Here is a 17,549-nt window from a genome sequence, read left to right as displayed (position 1 = left end):
TTTGTATTATAAGTTTATACGTGTAAATAAAAGACAAGAATTGTTTATTTTTGCAAAGCATGTTATAATTTGTACTTCTCATTCGTATGTGAAACATCTAAGGCAGCTCTCTTCTTGCACAAAACAATCAAATAGTAAGAAATAATAAAAAACTATTTTAGAAAATGTTTATTAACAAAAACAAATAAGATCAGGCATGGCATACATCGCATGCTGTATTACATACCAACTAATAAGTTACAGAACATTTATCAAACACTGAGGAATAAATCAAAAACTTAATATCCATATCATAACGTGAAGTAAACAGAAAAGATAAAAGGCATTTCAAAATGAAAACAAAAAGTGAAAGTAAACCGTTTTCCCCTTTTATTCAGATTCACACAAAGCACAGAAAACACAACAAAACTAAATTAATACAAATATATAAATTCATCAATCAAAAAAAATGATTAAAAAAGGTTTAATAAACTAGATTTTGAATTAAAAAGTCCCTCTGACGTCACTGAATGATATACTTTAATCAGAATAAAATCTATTTTCACACAGGTTTACTGTGAACAAAAACATATAGAATTCAATTAAACTACTTTAGATTTAAAGAGAAATAACTGTTTAAATTTCAATTTGCAAAGTATTCACGCAATCGAGATGATCTCAAGTTTGGTACAAATTGACCCCAAAAAGGCAATTATGACAAATGACAGAAAAACACAACAAACTAACACTAGAAATAAATTCTACACAGTAGCTGTCTTTGACTCTGTATCAACTACATTTGAGTTAATGGAGTAAAAAAAACACTTATAATCAAACATACACTGAAATTCACTTCTTATGTCAAAATATCCCTGCTAAATTTTTTTGGGCATTTTTCCAATAGAATCCATCACATACAGTAGACACCTTTATCATTTCCATTAAAACCAATACAATTTCTATCAAAACCATTAAATCGTTAGGTTTTCTGTTGTGTTTTTTTCTGCAGAGTATGTTACTCTGAATACTCACCATTTAAAAGCTTGCTGAATAACACCTTGTGAACTGATGTTACATGCTGAACTCAGAATAAACTGTGGGCACACACACACTCACTCACACACTTTCACACTCTCTCTCTCTCTCTCTCACACACACACACACACACACACAAACCCCACCTCACCCCGGAGCAGGCCTGAATCGTTGCTCAAGCACGTAGTATCCGTGGAAACTGAAAACCGGTCTCTTCACTCCTGAGCAGCAAAACAACAGTGAAGAAGTCAACCTGGATGTGTTTATGAACCGATCTCCTGCTGATGTGAGGCACTCCGACAACCCATGTTCTTCAACCTCTCTCTCTCTCTCTCTCTCTCTCTCTCTCTCTCTCTCTCTCTCTCTCTCGCTCTCTCTCTTCTTCTTCTTCTTCTTTGTAAGTTAATGGAGGAGTGTGGACTAAATACATACATCCTCTTATCTACACACATCTCTAAACACTATGAGTAACTTGAAAATAATAAAGATGAAGTTTGACTTGAACTCATATGATGATTGTATCAATCTAAAAATGACGGATCTAGATAAGAGGATGTATGTATTTAGTCCACACTCCTTATCAGCTGGTGGCAGTAATGAACAAGAAACCATGCCAACCTCCATTAAATTACAAAGAAGAAGTAGAAGCGAGAGAGCGAGACAGAGAGAGCGAGACAGAGAGAGAGAGAGAGAGAGAGAGAGAGAGAGAGAGAGGTTGAAGAACATGGGTTGTTGGAGTGCCTCACATCGGCAGGAGATCGGTTCATAAACACATCCAGGTTGACTTCTTCACTGCTGCTCAGGAGTGAAGAGACCGGTTTTCAGCTTCCACGGATACTACGTGCTTGAGCAACGATTCAGGCCTGCTCCGGGGTGAGGTGGGGTTTGTGTGAGTGTGCGCGTGTGTGTGTGTGTGTGTGAGTGTGTGCGATTAAAGTATATCATTCAGTGACGTCAGATGGACTTTTTAATTCAAAATCTAGTGTATTAACCCTTTTTAAATAATTTTTTTGATTGATGAATTTATATATTTGTATGAATTTAGTTTTGTTGTGTGTAAATCTGAATAAAAGGGGAAAACAGTTTACTTGCACTTTTTGTATTCATTTTTAAATGCCTTTTATCTTTTCTGTTTACTCCACGTTATGATATGGATATTCATTTTTTTTTATTTATTCCTCAGTGTTTGATAAATGTTCTGTAACTTATTAGTTGGTATGTAATACAGCATGTGATGTATGCCATGCCTGATCTTATTTGTTTTTGTTAATAAACGTTTTGTAAAATAGTTTGTCATTATTTCTTACTATTTGATTGTTTTGTGCAAGAAGAGAGCTGCTTTAGATGTTTCACATACGAATGAGAAGTACAAATTATAACATGCTTTGCAAAAATAAACAATTCTTGTCTTTTATTTACGCGTATAAACTTATAATACAAAAATATAAAACCATGCACAGATATCACTTTGCTTAATTTACAAAGAACTTAAATTATGAACAATGATAATGTTATAATAAAAATACAAGTAAAAGACAACATGATTATTAAGTACCGATATATTTATTTTTATTTGGAAACAACACCAAGTCCCTCCTGTGCAGATAGTAAAAGCTATTTTTTTTCTAACAAGAACTTATTCATTGGAACTACACATGCTTTTACCGTTTACTCTCTCATTAACCGAACACATCATTCTGTACTGTGCTTAAATGCAGCAATCCAAAGAAGGTTCTTTTACAGTGAGATGATCCCCAAACGCAGGGACAGCCAGCGCATGCTACTGGAAGCAACCAGGAAAGTCATTCTTCAGCTGCCAGACTACACTATTCAGGCTCCCCATTACAAAAAACATGACAAGTCAAGACAAGCACTGACAATGTGCAGGTCCTTACACTACATTCTACTTGTTCTTACCTGTCACTACAGCAGCTCCATCTGTTCCCAATCCATACAGCTTTTGAGTTGGTATGTTCTTCTTACGCAGCGCTTCCTTTATCGCAGCCACGGTAGTATCTGCCTTCCCGTCAGTGACATTTACCAGCTCTAGGAATTTAGTTACATTTTAAAGCCAGTAATGATAATTATAGAATTAATTAATATCTTCTTCTTCTTCTTCTTCTTCTTCTTCTTCCGCTTATCCGGGGCCGGGTCGCGGGGGCAACAGTCTAAGCAGGGACGCCCAGACTCCCCTCTCCCCAGACACTTCTTCCAGCTCTTCCTGGGGAACACCGAGGCGCTCCCAGGCCAGCCGAGAGACATAGTCCCTCCAGCGTGTCCTAGGTCTTCCCCGGGGCCTCCTCCCGGTGAGACATGCCCGGAACACCTCCCTTGGGAGGCGTCCTGGAGGCATCCGGAACAGATGCCCGAGCCACCTCAGCTGGCCTCTCTCGATGTGGAGGAGCAGCGGGTCTACTCCGAGCTCCTCCCGAGTGACTAAACTCCTCACCCTATCTCTAAGGGAGCGCCCAGCCACCCTACGGAGGAAACTTATTTCGGCCGCTTGTATCCGGGATCTCATCCTTTCGATCATGACCCAAAGCTCATGACCATAGGTGAGAGTAGGAACGAAGATCGACCGGTAAATTGAGAGCTTTGCCTTGCGGCTCAGCTCCTTCTTCACCATGACAGACCAGTACAGCGACCGCATTACTGCAGAAGCTGCACCGATCCGTCTGTCGATCTCTCGTTCCATCCTTCCCTCACTCGTGAACAAGACCCCAAGATACTTAAACTCCTCCACCTGGGGCAGGAGCTCCCCACCAACCTGAAGGGGGCAAGCCACCCTTGTACGACTGAGGACCATGGCCTCAGACTTAGAGGTGCTGAACTTCATCCCAGCCGCTTCACATTCAGCTGCAAACCGCCCCAGCGCACACTGTAGGTCTTGGCCAGATGCAGCCAACAGAACAACATCATCAGCAAAAAGCAGAGAAGCTATTCTGTGGTCACCAAACCAGACCCCCTCCGGCCCCCGGCTGTGCCTAGAAATCCTGTCCATAAAAATAATGAACAGGACCGGTGACAAAGGGCAGCCCTGTCGGAGTCCAACATGCACTGGGAACAAGTCTGACTTAATGCTGGCAATGCGAACCAAGCTCCTGCTCTGATCATACAGGGATTGGACAGCCCTTAGCAAAGGGCCCCTTACCCCATATTCCCAGAGCACAGGACACCACGAGGAACCCGGTCGAAAGCCTTCTCCAAATCCACAAAACAAATGTGGACTGGTTGGGCAAACTCCCAGGAACCCTCCAGCATCCTGAAGAGGGTATAGAGCTGGTCCAGTGTTCCATGTCCAGGACGAAACCCGCATTGTTTTTCTTGAAGCTGAGGTTCAACTATCGGACGGATTTTCCTCTCCAGTACCCTGGCATAGACTTTCCCAGGGAGGCTGAGAAGTGTGATCCCCCTATAGTTGGAGCACACCCTCCGGTCCCCCTTCTTAAAAAAGAGGAACCACCACCCCGGTCTGCCAGTCCAGAGGCACTGTTCCCCTGCGTCCACGCGATGCTGCAGAGGCATGTCAGCCAAGACAGCCCTACAACATCCAGAGACCTGAGGTACTCCAGTCCTCTCTAGCCGGTATCTCTCGACCTCCCGCAGCAACTCAGGCTCCTTCCCCCCCAGAGAGGTGACGTTCCATGTCCCTAGAACTAGATTCTGAGTCCAGGGGTTGGGTTGTCAAGGTCCCTGCCTTCGACTGCCACCCAAACCACAAGGCACCGGCCCCTTACGGTCCCTCCTGCAGGTGGTGGGCCCACGGGAGGATGGCCCCACGTCGCTGTTTCGGGCTGAGCCCGGCCGGGTCCCGTGGGCCAAGACCCGGCCACCAGGCGCTCGCATGCCGGCCCCAGGCCTGGCTCCATGGCGGGGCCCCGGCTGCGCCATACCGGGCGACGTCACGACTACAGGAGCATATAGCCCCGGACAACCTAGCTCCTAGGGTCATTCAGGCACTCAAACCCCTCCACCACGTTAAGGTGGCGATCCTCGGATAATTAATATTATTACTTAAATATGTAATCGCACAGCCTTTATTTGTAAAATGCAAAATGCTATAGTAGCCATATCTAGCTACAACAATTTATGTTTTATTTTTGGGTGTGCATAGCTAGCTACGCCCAGACATCCTAATATAAATAGCCTAATTTAGTATCTGCTCACTTGTTCTGGAGTCAAAAAAGCGCCTCAAAACCTTCCAATGCCCAAGCCTTTAATACTTTAGGCAACAATTGGGAGAGCCTCCATATAGGTGGAAGCATGTCATTTATATAGACTTTTCATTGAAATACTTAACATAACGAACGACTCACAGTCTTGGTTGTAACATTGGGACAGTGTCTTATTCCCCCACAGAAGAAAAGACTCTCACATCCTGCCCAAAGAAGGAGGTGACATGTGACTAAGAAACTTACAGAGGAAGTGCTACATAGCGAAAGTACTGAGGTAAAGTTCAAACAGATTCCACTAGAGAGAACACATTTGACCTAGTAGAGGGGGTCCACCACTGCTGGTGGCAGAGTACTCATGTCTGTTATGTCCCGTCCAGGAGCCACATGTGGAGTTTCCAAAAACCTGGACGAGAGTGCCACAGGGTGCCATGTTCTTGAGAGAGGAGGTCCTTTCTCAGAGGTGTGCACCAGGGAGGGGCTGTCACGAGAAACATGAGATCCGAAAACTAGGTTTGAGTGGGCCAATATAATACAACCAGCAGGACCTGTTCTTCATCCTCCCTGACCTTGCAAAGTGTTTGCACTAGGGGGAAGGCAGACTTGCTTAGACCCTGAGGCCCCCCAGTCAGGGAATAAAACAGCTGGCAGTAGGAGGACTCATGGGTAGGGAACAGGGGCTTCCCTGAATCGACTTCAAATCAGCTGAACTGCCTGGGGGTGTCACTATTCACCATTCTTTGGTGAACGCGAGCTGTTTTGAGAGAGCATATGCTGCACTATTGAGCTGTCCTGGAATATGGATGTCATGCAGTGATTTGGACTGTGGTTTACTCCAAAGGAGGAGATTGAGGGTGAGCTGCAACATGCAATGTGTATTATAATAGCAAATGCTATTATACAATTTTATGGGGAGTGGCTTTGGATGGCTTAACCACTTGCCAAATTTCATTGCCGTTTTCTCTTAAACAGAGCGAATCAGGGCTCCAAACAAGACCTCAGTCTGCCGTAACAACTGTCACTGACAGATAGGGAACACAAGATACTTCTTATCAATATAAATATGGGTTTATTGGATAAACCTAAGACATAAAATAACACAAACACATGGGATGGGACTATTGAAAATGGAGTCACGGCGGCCAAACTTATCTTTTCCGAACTCTCATATAAAGAAAAGTAAAGAAATAGAAGTACTGAGACTGTATGGTTTTCTTCTCATTGTGGCTAGGTACAAGCAGGTGTACAGGCTGGAATGACCCTCAAAGAATGCAATACTTGATGGCAAAAGAGTATAGTTAAAAAAACAGCTAAGAGCATACTTTGAGTCATGTCTTTAGTATTTAAACTCAAATTTTGGAAACATCACAAATCCTGTTTTAACCAATAGATAACTTTGTAGCTCAGGGTGCTGGGTCTGTTCCCAAAATCATAAATCGTAAATGTTCTCTTATCAGTAACTTGGTCCAAACTTTCCTGCTCTTGCAGAGTATAATTTTGGACATGATTTCTATAACACGAACATGGTACATTTGACTAAGAATTGATTGAAAGAAACATTTCAAGCAAGGAGATTAAGCTATAAATCATTAGATATACAATGAGTGATTAACACATTATTGTTAAATTTGTGAGTTATATTTATAATTTGCTGTTAGGCATACTGCTGAGTATTTGCTCAGATATTTTTGTTTAGGACGATTTTTTTGCACTTACACATGTAAAAAGTTTCTGTGCCATGCTGTGACTTGTACAATGTAGTTTATGGAGACCAGAGGTTAAAACGTCTCATCAGGAATTTCTGAGAGGATGATGGAGGTCTACTTCCTGACTTGGGATTATTAATTAAGTGTTCTTTTATGTTGCAAGCTGTCCTGAGACAGCTGCTTGCCTTGAGACACCAGGGTCTCCTAGACAAATTTATTTCATCATGTTGTCTTGGGCCTCTTTGTGAAATTCGACCCATCATGTTTCAGTGTTCAATCGAATCTTAAAGTTGTATGATTCTCTTTGATACCCTACACTTTTAATAAAAGTATGCATGTAGATCATCATGTCTCATTTCTCGTCAGCACTGTTACAGCTACAAATCTTACTATTATCCTTTTGAAAAATCTCTTAAGGATGTTGTGGAAGTTTATTGTTGATTTGGAGGCGAAGTTTCTTCCCAAGCAAAGAGACTTGTACAGCAGGATTTTAGGTGTCAGGAAAAACTTTATTGACCAGTCTGAGATAGCCGCAGTCCGCCTCTCCCCTCTTGGTCTTGGTCGCCCCCTTTTAAATCCCTGCAAGCATACACCACATACCATCAGTCTTAGGTGAGAACAACTGTGTTCAATCTCAGGGTCTCCTGTTTTAGTCCCTTGTCAGTTCTATAGGGTCTTCTCCTTAGTTATGGTTTCTTTCTACGAGAACTTGGTGACTTCTGACATTTTCGGTTTTTCCTTACGTTTCTTTCCATGGGAGCTTGGTGATTTCTGACCTTATTGAATTTCCCAGTGGATTTGTGTCTTACACACCCTACTGCTTTTGCACACAATCTTCTAGCAACAGACACCATTATGTTTAAAATAGCACACAAGTAACATGTAGTTAACGCATAAATGTATAGAAATTATAAAATAAAGCTGAAGAAAAACTTTGTCAAATCCCCTCTCTGAGACTTTATTAAGTCTCATACCTTCATTGCTCAAGAGTATTGTCACATAAAAGAGTCATCATAAGGGATATTGCGCCTAAATAGGCCACTGTTTTTTATAAAGGACCACCTTATGCAAGAATACTCTTGTAGAGAGTGCAGCCAAAACACTTTCTCTTTTTCCTTTGAGTAGAGTCAAAAAAGACTACACCTCTATTCATCTTTCCTCTTTGGGGACTGTACACATTCAATTATATATACATATGCATATATACTCCTTCACAGGTTACATTAACACACAGGTTGCATATTCAATAAGTCATTCAACAGTCAGCTTAAGATTTTCTTTTGTGAGGTCGCAAATAGAGTTCAAGTAGCTTGGTCTGTGGTTGCCAGTGTTCGTTGATTGTCAGCTTGTCCACCGAGGTCCAAACATTCCAGGTGTTCAAGGGTACTGGGTTCTTTGGGTTGCATGGAGAAGATATGTGGTTCTATAGCTAATCTTATATCTGATTCATAGGTTATACAGATACAGCAATATAGGGGTAAATGCCAAATCATAAACATAACAAACAAAACACCCTCTAACTACCTGCCTATACTACCCAATTCCTTGTTAACTCTTCATATTCTAGTATGAGTTCTTCTTTTTCAGTTACAATGTATACACTCTCTCCCTCTCTTTCAAATGACAAAACATCAAAATAATTCCCAAATCAAAAAGGCAACCCCATTTACCATATTCCATCTACTTCTTCTAATTCTACATCAGGGTAATGCTGTTTAGTGACATGAGGATTTGGTGCTGTTTCTCCCACAGTTATGTTGACCATCTGTCTGGCAGCTGCATGCACAATCATAGATCTGAGAATAGGAAAGACACAGCATAATAATAGAGAGAACACAGCTAGTATGATAGCAGCTATTATTCCCAATTTTGTTATCCAACATTTCCAGTTAAAAAGAAGATTATCAAACCAATTTCCAAAAGCTAGATCTCTTCCCGCATTTGCTTTAAGTTCGAGTCTAAGTACCCTCAGTCTCTCCATTGCCCGGGTGAAGGATCCATTTGTTGCTGTGTTATTAGGATTAAAAGTACAACACTCATCTCCAAACATCACACATACTCCACCTTTGTCTGCCAATAGCCAATTTAATGCCAATCTATTTTGATAAGCCATTCTTCTGACTAGCTTCTTTTACAGTATATTTTGCCAATCTATACCATTCAGTATCATTTGCCTTTTCTAGTAAGCTGTCAGTTGGGATTTCCTCATCCTTTGTTTCATGGCTTATCGCAGTTATGGTAAGAGTTGTGTCAGCAGATCTCTTAATTCCTTTCACCACTGATGAAGAGTTAGTGATGGTTTGGTTTTCTAGAGGTAACTGTGTGGTTATCAATGCTTGTTCGTTTGTTTACCCTATTTGAAGGGCTTTCTGGGATTGGTTGAGGTATGATTGGTTTTCATTTGTAACACTATTATTGTGTGGGTTGCTCTGCGCTTGAGGTAGAGAGTTCTGGAGGTAAATCAGGACCAGAGTTGATATGAGCTCTCTCATTTTCATTGTCTATCTTAGTTTGTTGTCCTTTAGACACTTTGGTGCAATGGTTCAAGTGATACCAAGTTGTGCTTCCTTCTACCTGTACTGCTGTAGGTGTGGCTTTTGTTACTTTATATGGTCCTTCTCGTCGTGGTTCGTGCCACCTCCGTCGGAACAGTGGTCACCTGGTATTACTGGAAGGGGTTTCTTTTCTTCAGGTATGGGTACTCTGCTCTGTTCCTGTAAGTAGATGGCTTTATGTATCGCAGTTAATTGTATCATGTATGACCGTAATTCCAATTGCAGCTGTTCTAATGAAGGACCTTCATATGGGCCTTCAGAAAGGGTACAGGCATTGGTCTGCCAGTCAACATTTCATGAGGTGTCAAATTGGTGATCCTGTTTGTTTGCATTCTATAACTCATTAGTGCAAGTGGCAATGCATCCACCCAATTGAGCTTTGTGTCTGCACATATTTTGTTGACTTTTGCTTTGATGGTTCCATTAACCCGTTCTACCATTCCTTGTGATTGAGGGTGATAAACACATCCTAATGTCTGTTTTATTCTGAGTTGTTGTAACACCATTTTGACAGTTCGTTGTACAAACGCCAAGCCATTGTCTGAACTGATTTGTGATGGAATTCCAAACCGTGGAATCACTTCTCTGGTCAAGAATTTAATCACTGTCTGAGCGCTTTGATCTGGAGATGGCACTGCTTCTACCCAACGGCTAAATCAATTATTACTAGCATGTACCTTTTTCCTCTGACTGACTTAATCATGTCTACATAATCCAGTACTAGATGTTTAAATGGACCTTCAGGTGTTGGTATGTAAGACAAAGGTGTTGTAGTTCCTTTTCTTACATTGTTTTGTGCACAGGTCTCACATTCAGCTAAAAACTTATCAACCTTGGCTTGTAAATAAGGCGACCAGTACTCTTGTCTTTTGATTGCTCTTATAACTTCTATAACTACCATGTGCATCAGGAGTCATTATATTAAGTAAAGCAGTTGGAGCAATTATGTACCCCTCATGGGATCTCCAAATTCCATTTGTATCTCTTGTTGCCCCTCTCTGTTGCCATATTGTTTGTTCAGCTTGTGTGGCCTGCTCTTGCAAATTTTTTAAGCACCTCAATAGAATCTTGATGACATTGTTCCAAACTATTAGAACAGATCAACAGGTCATCAACATACTGAATCAACATACTCTTTAATTGTAGATCTTCTAGGTCTATTTTCAATACTCGATTGAATACATGCGGTGAATGTTTGTACCCTTGTGGTAGTCGAGTGTATGTGTACTGTCTCCCTTCATAAGTGAAACTAAACAGGTGCTGACTTTCAGGTGCTATTGGGACGCTGAAATAAGCAGAACATAAATCAATCACTATAAAGTACTTGGCTGCAGGAGGAACATTTTTCAGCAAGGTGTGTGGATTAGGAACTTCAGCTGGCCAATTCTCAACTACCTCATTTACTGCACTCAAATCATGTACCAACCTCCACTTGGTTTTTATTCGCTTTAGGAATGGGCATAATCGGTGTATTGCAATGGGTTGACGTTCGAATCAAGACTCCTGCCTTCACTAACCCCTCAATCGTTGGTCTTATTCCATCTACTGCCTCTTTTTTCAACGGATATTGCATCCGCCTAGGCAGTGTGACATTTGGCTTCACTGTTACTTTTATAGGATTTGCTGATTTAACTAACCCTACATCAGTTTCATGTTTAGCCCATAACTCATTTGGCACTTTCTCTTCCATTTCTTTCAATAGTTCATTTATCTTGGGCACTCCTTCAATCTGTTCTTTTTTTGTTACTACTATCAGCTTTGGAATTGCAGTCAAAGATGTGTCACACATGATTTTTAAGTATGGTCTGTCTGATGATTCAAAAATGAATGGATTTTCAGTGCTTTTCCATTCACATTTTTCAGCTTCTTTCATCATGTTTTCTACATCTTGATAACACTTTCCCTTACTGTAGTATAGGGCTATGTGAGGTACCTTTTCTGGCATTTTTCCTGACTTTTAGAGCTGCTCCATCTGGTCCTACTACAATACTTGTTGACTGTAGTGTTACTTTCGTATTTTGTGTTTCCTTTAACCATAGCTCTTCAAAGCTTGCATCCTGAGTGGGATCATAAGCCACTGTACAATGGAATTCGGTGTTTGGATATCTTGGTTCTTGTAACTGAACTGTTACATATTTTCCCCACTTGTCAATGATTTTTCCTACTTCCTCTTTTATGTCTCCTAACCAGTAGATGTTTGCTTCTTGTCCTTGATTGCTTGGAAGCTGTCTCACTGTTAGCTGTTTGGTTCCTTCACTCTCAATGTAGATTCCATCTGGAGAACACCAAATTTTCAAGTTCATTTTACAAATGGCATCTCGTCCAAGAAGATTCACTGGTGTATGTTCTGAAATCAGAAGAGGAATTTTGATTTCATTGTTCTTTACTTTTTCTGACACCGGTACTGTCAATGGTATTAGCTGTGATATTCCCACAAATCCTACTGTCTTAGCATATTTTCCAGACTTGAGGAGGTGAGATGCATACTCTGTTCTTAGACAGGAGAAGGCTGCGCCGGTGTCAAGAAGGACAGGGGTGGTTTTTCCTTCAATTTAGACTTTCAGCATTGGTTCTTGATCAGCATCACATGATATTGTTGGAAGCTGATACCTCCCCGTAGGATCCTCTGGGCATCCCTAATATCCTTGTGCAAGGCCTCGCCATGGTTTGACAGGTCCTTGCCCTTGGGCTATTTGTAATTGCCTTGGGATGACTGGACAGTCTCTTCTCAAATGTCCTGGTTGTCCACACTCCCAACAAACTCCAGGTGGTCCATTCATACTGTGTTGATTATACACTTGCTGTCCTCTTCCCCTTCCCAATGATCTTGTCCATCCTCTTTTGTTTTGATGTTCTGGTTTTAGATATATTACAATAGGTGTCGTTCCATCATGTCCATTACTTGCTTGTTTTGTTGTTGGTTGCCCTGATGGTGTTATCATAGCGTGTTGAATAGCTGGAGCTGTCACAGTCACTGGCGCCATCGTATTAGCTTGGGTTTGTTCTCTAACAGGAGCTTGAATCTTTTTCTTCTTGCTTGTTAACTCCTCTAGTTGAAGGTGGTTCAATTTTCTTAGGAGCTCTCATTCTGCTTCATTTCATCTTTCCTGTATTGGTCCACTGCATGTGCCACATAATCACAGAACTCTTTCTGTGGTTTGGAGTTGAGTCCCACTACATCTTCCAGCTTTTCTTTAACCACTGTTAGCATGGCTTCTACTATGGCATTTCTGAAGAGGGTCATCAAGATTGGATCTCCTTCTGGATTTTTCTCTAGTTCTTCACATGCTGTCTTTCTTTCCCTGTATGAACATGTTGGAGTTTCCTCCCAATTCTCTTTCCATTCAGGTTGTTTCCAGTCCCATGCACGTTTGTCTGTGCTTCCTTCCTTCTCTATCTTGTCGTTGATTTCTATCTTGGCTTTAAACTGGACTTTTCTGAGAGCCATTTGTTTTTGGTCACTACACAATGGGTCATAAGGTGGAGGGTTTTCTTAATCTTTTTCGGGTTTTTCCTGTCTTTCCTATTTTATTAACTTTATTCCATAACCTTTGAACAAATTCAGAATTCCCAATTCTCTTTTTTTCTTTTCTTCTCTTTTCTTTGATTTGTCATTTGATTTGTGATTTTTAATCAATCCTTCCATCTCCCTACACACCATCACATGAAATGTTCCTTCTGCAGGCCACTTTGTGTTTAGATATTTTGTTCGCTTCTCCCATTTTTGTGATATGTTACATATTATATCTTTGCATAAAGGTTGCTGAAGACCAAGCACTTCTACAGGGGTCCCTTCCTCATTTGATGCCATTTTTTTTTTTTTTTTTTTTTTTAGATGTCAAAAATTCAAATCAAAATTCAAATCAAAAAATAAATCTTAAAAATTAATTAATCACCAATTGAAATCAAGTACTATGTCAAATAGTATCTCAAATTAGTGATCAATTATCTATTATTATCTATTCAATTTACCAGTTAATGTGATAACTGTTCAATCACCACTCTATTTTAATACTCCTCAAATAATAAATTCTTCACCGGCCTTTTTATTAGATTAGATTAGATTAGATTCAACTTTATTGTCATGACACATGTACAAGTACAAGGTAACGAAATGCAGTTTAGGTCTAACCAGGAGTGCAATAAGCAGCAAGTGCAGGATATAGGTACAAATATAAATTACAAAGATAAATATGTGATAAATATGTACAAATTAAATTACAGATGAGAAGGGGGAATTTACAGTGAGTATGTGTCATGGTTCATGGATTCATTGTCTCATCTTGTGTGTCTGTTTGTTATGTGCTGAGTGTTGGGTGTGTCTAAGTTCATGATTGCGATCTGATCAGCCCCAGCTGTGGCTCATTATTGGGGCTATTTAAGATCAGCTAACACCACTCTCATTGTCAGATCCTCACCGTTGTCCTGAGTTCCTGTTCTGATGTTGTTCTGTTTGTCGGTCTTCCGGATTGTTCCTGCTTCGGAGGATTACGCTTGGATTGACTGCCCATTGCGTCTCTGTACCCGCTTTCCATCCTCGCGCTGCACGAGCTACACCGCCATCAGTGACTTGCTCTCTTGTTTATCTTCTAATAAACTGTCGTTCACCGCACTTGAATCCTTCTCTTGATTTTTGTGACCTCTGTCCTGCCCCACGTTGGGCGCCAAATTATGTTGTGGAAGTTTATTGTTGATTTGGAGGCGAAGTCACTTCCCGAGCAATGAGACTCGTACAGCAGGATTTTAGGTGTCAGGAAAAACTTTATTGACCAGTCTGAGATAGCCACAGTCTGCCTCTCCCCTCTTGGTCTCCCCCTTTTAAATCCCTGCTAGCGTCCCACCCCACATACCATCAGTCTTAGGTGAGAACAACTGTGTTCAATCTCAGGGTCTCCTGTTTTAATCCCTTGTCAGTTCTATAGGGTCTCCTCCTTATTTATGGTTTCTTTCTATGAGAACTTGGTGACTTCTGACCTTTTCGGTTTTTCCTTACGTTTTTTCCATGGGAGCTTGGTGATTTCTGACCTTATTGAATTTCCCAGTTGATTTGTGTCTTACAGAACCTACTGCCTTTGCACGCAATCTTCTAGCAGCAGACACCATTATGTTTAAAATAGCACACAAGTAACATGTAGTTAACTCATAAATGTATAGAAATTATAAAATAAAGCTGAAGGAAAACTTTGTCAAGGACAAATGATTTGTTCAGTAAAATACCCTTTTCTTCTTGTCCTGCAGAAGTCAATGACAGAAGATGACGTCGGAGCAGAATCTGGATATAATGGATGAGAGACAAAACAGAAACATATTTTACAGATGCTGTTGCTGTTGCCGATCAGGTTGAGACACTTTTTTTTAGATCTGCAGAACAATATCTCACTGAATAATTATTTCTAATTTCTGATATTATTTTTTAGCAATCTTGATTTTAACATGTTTTAATATTCTTTATTACCTTTTTCTTCACAGATGAACACAAATGCTTAGAGGCAGAAGAAAAAAAGAGAGAAAAACAAGGTAAAGCAAAAATAAAACAGTGCCTGTTTCATTAATTTATTTGTAGAAATTCAACAAACATTAGCTGAACATAAAAAGAAGTGAAACTGTTAAACTGAACCAGTTCTGTTGCTTTGTATTAAAAGTTAATAGATAAGACAGAATGGGACCTAATTAAAAAAATATATATTTTTCATTGTATGTCACATCCAGCATTGTAACTGAGTGAATGAGAGGTCTGAGGCGTGCGGATCCATGTGCAGGCTTTTATTGGCTGAAGGCATAATCAAAGCAGGCAGACATCGAAACACAGCAAACAGGAGTATAAGAGGCAAGGCAACAACAGAGTCCAAAAAACAGGCAGAGGTCAGTTCAGGCAGCAAACAATCAAAGAATCAAAAGACAGACAGGGTCAAAATCAAAGAATCTATGACAAGGGAAACACAGGGCTAGGCTAACTAGAAACAAACAGATTATCAATCAACAATCAAACAATGCAACCTGCAGGTGAGGGGCCTGCATCAGATTTTATAGTCTTCAAACAGGAAGTAGCAGCACAGGCTTGGTGACATAGGCCGCTCCTTGGAGTGACTCCCGGTGCTCAACAAAACAAAACAAAAACTGGGAGGAGGTTCCGGTGGAGGACAAGTCCCCGGGAGGGGGTCGGCAAACAGAGTCCAGGGAGGAACAGACAGAGGGAGGAGTCAGGGAGGAGACAGGAGGAGATCCAGAGCCCAGCCATGATGATCCATGGTGGAGCCGACGGAGGGAGGAGCCATGGAGGTGGAACGGCCATCAACTCCATGGGACCGACCGACGGTGGCGTATCAAGTGGTGGAGGAGACTGAGGCAGAGGCGGAGAGCCGAAGAGCCAGGGTGACACAGAGGCGCTGGAGGACCAAGGCGATGCCGCAGGCTTCGGCGACCGATGCGGAGATGGAGGACGAGAAGGACGCGGCGGAGCTAGAGCGACAGAGGACTGATGTGGAGCCGGAGGGAAGGAGGAATCTGACAGAGCCGGAGGGATGGAGGGACGAGGCGAAGCCGGAGGAGAGGAATCCCAAGGCGACGGATGGTCGACAACTGACCAAGATGGAGCCGGAGGGACGATGGAGCCTGGTGGAGCTGGTGGACTGACGGACCACGGTGGAGAGAAGGGAGCTAGGAGCCTAGGGGGAGCCGACTTGTTTATGAGCCGAGGTGGAGTCCGGGACTCAGAGGCAGAACGGTGAGGCGAGTGATCCTTTACCCACGACGACGATGAAGACCGGCACACCCATGGCGAGCACCCGATGGTGAGGTGAGGAAGAGCGCAGGGGCTGCTGGGATCCATTGATGGTGGTAGGGTGGGCTAACTTGAGGCAGCACACGTGGCGAGGGCACTGGACGGAGCGCATGTGGCGTGGGCACTGGACGGGACGAATGTGGTGCAGGGCAGGCGACCTTCTTGGGAAGCGGCGCAGGGCAGGCGGCCTTCTTGGGAAGCAGCGCTGGGAAGGCGACCATCTTGGGAAGCGGCTCTGGGAAGGCGACCATCTTGGGCAGCTGCTCAGGGAAGGCGGCCATTACAGGAGTCGAAGCGGTGTCCTCTTCCTCCACTATACCCAGCGTGAATGCTGACCCCACAGTCACTAAAGCAAGCTCCACAAACTGTGCAAGTGACCCATGTGGACCCTCCTGAACAAGTTGTGATTTGAGTGGCTGATTTATTCCCTCACAAAAGAACTCAATCAACAAACAGTCCGTTAAGTCTGAGAGGTAAGCCAGGTCCAGATATTCCTGGGTATAGTCCTCAAGTGATCGGGTGCCCTGCCTGAGGGTTAGTAAAGATATTGCGAGGCGTCTACCTGGCCATGGATCGGATGAAAAGCCACTGGATCCTGGTTTGAGATTGCATTCTGTAACGAATGAGGGGTCTGAGGCATGCGGATCCATTCACTGGCTTTTATTGGATGAAGGCATGGTCAAAGCAGGCAGGCGTTGAAACACAGCAAACAGGAAGTAGCAGCAGAGGGAGTGATCACAGATCATCCAGTGGTAAGGGCTCCCTCTGCTGGCTTGGTGACAAGCATAGACAGCATAATTAAATATAATGAATTATATTTGCTTTTCTAAAGTCACGTCACTTTTATTAATATAGTGCTTTAAACAATAGAGAATGCGTCAAAGGAGCTTCACGGTAATTCAGTTTTTCCAGTTAAAGTCAAGTCATCTGATTTAGTGATATCCAGCTTGGTTCAGTTAACCCTCTAATCGCCATGCTTAATAAAATAGACTGCAGTTCCTAATGTTGTGTAATATCTCATTTGTGTTTCCTACTTTTAGGTTGCAGAAAAGTAGCACTTTGATTCTGGACCAAAATGATATGGTGTTCCTATTCAAATAGCAGAGAAAATGAACAAGTGTTCATGCTTTGTGTGTGATAGCATGGAATCAATATCTATTATTTTCTAAATATAACTTATGAACTGATAAAAATGTAGGCTACTGCTTTTTACGAATATATGATATAGTAATGAAGCAATTTATTACTACTTTTTTTCAAGATGGAACGCCCCCTGATAATGTCATAATATGTCAAATTAGAGTTTATTTACACCCCACAT

General features: G+C 41.9%; 1 protein-coding gene across 1 annotated transcript in view; it reads left to right on the top strand.

The window, feature by feature from the left end:
• LOC122342952 (NACHT, LRR and PYD domains-containing protein 3-like) overlaps positions 1-17,549 on the top strand; it is a 924,523-nt gene that overhangs the window by 859,844 nt on the left and 47,130 nt on the right. The window lies entirely within an intron of this gene.

The sequence above is a fragment of the Puntigrus tetrazona genome, chromosome 4 (assembly GCF_018831695.1).
Source record: "Puntigrus tetrazona isolate hp1 chromosome 4, ASM1883169v1, whole genome shotgun sequence".
Classification (NCBI taxonomy): Eukaryota; Metazoa; Chordata; class Actinopteri; order Cypriniformes; family Cyprinidae; genus Puntigrus; species Puntigrus tetrazona.
This window is presented reverse-complemented; position numbering and strand designations above follow the sequence as displayed.